This window comes from Mandrillus leucophaeus, unplaced genomic scaffold (genome assembly GCF_000951045.1).
Source record: "Mandrillus leucophaeus isolate KB7577 unplaced genomic scaffold, Mleu.le_1.0 Scaffold235, whole genome shotgun sequence".
Classification (NCBI taxonomy): domain Eukaryota; kingdom Metazoa; phylum Chordata; class Mammalia; order Primates; family Cercopithecidae; genus Mandrillus; species Mandrillus leucophaeus.
Genome location: NW_012102421.1, coordinates 3,045,280 through 3,047,449, shown reverse-complemented (window position 1 = coordinate 3,047,449; position 2,170 = coordinate 3,045,280).

Genomic DNA, 2,170 nt, shown 5'->3' with positions numbered 1-2,170 from the left:
TATGTTCAATGTCTAGAGTCAATGAAATTAGGTCAGGTATTAAACATTTAATGCATTGTATTACATAACCAGCTTTTAAATCTGTTTATTTTAAATGCTATTCAGAAAATAACACTGTTTAACCTTGTATTTTAAGCTTAATATTCTGTCCTCTGGGACATCAGTGTTTGACCAAAGAGAAATGATGCTTAAGTATAAAATTTACCTTTTAAACTATGTTATCACTTGGTTTTCATTAGCTATTAAGGACTTTTTAAAGGTAATGTAAGCAACTTAAGTCTTATGGCATAAAGATGCTGTGTAGATGCTCATAGAGAAATTAAGACACTTTCTATTCTTGTATTGTTTGAAAAATCCACTCGTATAACCAGAAATTAATTTGAGAGCTAGTGAACTATTTAAAGAACCCTCAGAAAATGATGAACTCCTAGGTGCCAAGTATAAAGAAAAACATTTATAGGAAGACAGAAAGTGGTCCTTTGGACACAGAAGCTTAATAATGCAGGGATACAAATATGAAACTGCCATAGTTAGCACATGTGTGGTCTAGCACACACTTTAGGAAAAGCTTTAAAAACCTAAACAATTACTTTGCTTTTTCCCTTTTTTCTTTTTAATGTAGGCTTGTCTACTTTGGATGGATATTTTTCAATAGGTCTTTCCCCTGCTAGCTTATTAAGCTAAACATGATCCTTTTATTTGGAAAAGAAGGGCTGAAAATAATAATAATATGTTCATCAAAATGTTACATAGCTTACAGATTAAACCACTTTATGTACATGTTTCCAAAGATTGATTGACACTTTTTAGAAATGTCAATACTATTTTCTGAAGTGCCTTTATCAATCGTTATCAGCTTCAGCTGGAAGTAACAGGCTAGCCAACTGTTAAAGTGGCTTAAAGAATAGGGGCTTTCATGACTTCTCACAGTGAAGTCTGGAGTTAGATGCTCCTGGGTTGGCTCCTGAGTTACCAGTGTCATCGGGGTTGCCAGCTCTTTCTACCTTTCAGCTCTACTACCCTTTGCTTTTTGACTGCCCTCACACCTTTTACCTGACAGTCACAGAGCCTCCCTCAGCTTCTGACACCATGATAGGAAAGAAGAATGGGGATTTTCCAGACTTCTCTTTTCCGGGAGAAAAATCTTTTTTCTGAATGATCCCAAAACCACCACTTCCTTCTCTTGCGCCTCCCTCCTGCTAGCATATCCTATTGTCAGGCCACATACTCATGTTCCAGTATAAGGGATGCTTGGAAAAATGAGCATCAGACATTTGACCTCTGTCATGGAAGACAGGTTCTGCCAGCAAGAAAGAAGGAAGGAGAATGGTGGTTCATAGGCATTAATAAAACCTAAGCAGAGGCCACACACATGGGAGACCAGCAATACATTAATTGAGATTAATATATATTAAACTCTTACTCTGGCCTAATCATAGTTTTAGTCACTATATGTCTCAATTATTACACCACTTTTACAGATGTATCAACTGAGGCATAGCAATGTTTAATAACTTAGCTAAGGCCACACAGTTAGTAAGAAGCAGAGCTGGGATTTCAATCCAGGCAGACTAACTTCAAAGCCCAATCATTTAACCATTTAACCACTGCTTCCACATGATTGTGGTAACACAGGATTAGCAGATGAAGGCCAATAAAAGTTCATATAATGGAAAACAGAAGTGGCAGGAGATTTTGATGTATTCTTATACTCTGGAATTTTATTCTTTTACTCTGGAATTTTATTCTTTTGGCTTTATTGCCTTCTTAGTAAGTAATCTACAATGTGTGACTCATTCCTACAATCTAGATTATGGTAAGTTATTCAAATGGAGATAAAGCATGTATGTGATGTAATAACATTTAGGATAAGTTATGACACTAAAAAATTTACTCTTTTATTCTTTAAAAAGATAATATGCTTGAAAAGTTTCTTTTAAAAAATGTGTCACTTACTCATAACTATTGTTTTTAGAAGACTCAATATTTTTTGTAATATGAATATTTGATCTTGGATAAAATGTACTACGTATTGTACACTTTTGTTTTGGAAATTATTGCATTTTTAGTAACCAATTATAATATTACATCAAAGAACTGATTCATTTTCCTTTTTCCTAGTTATCAGACTCTAAAAAATCTCTACTCAAAAATATCCCATTACTTTCTA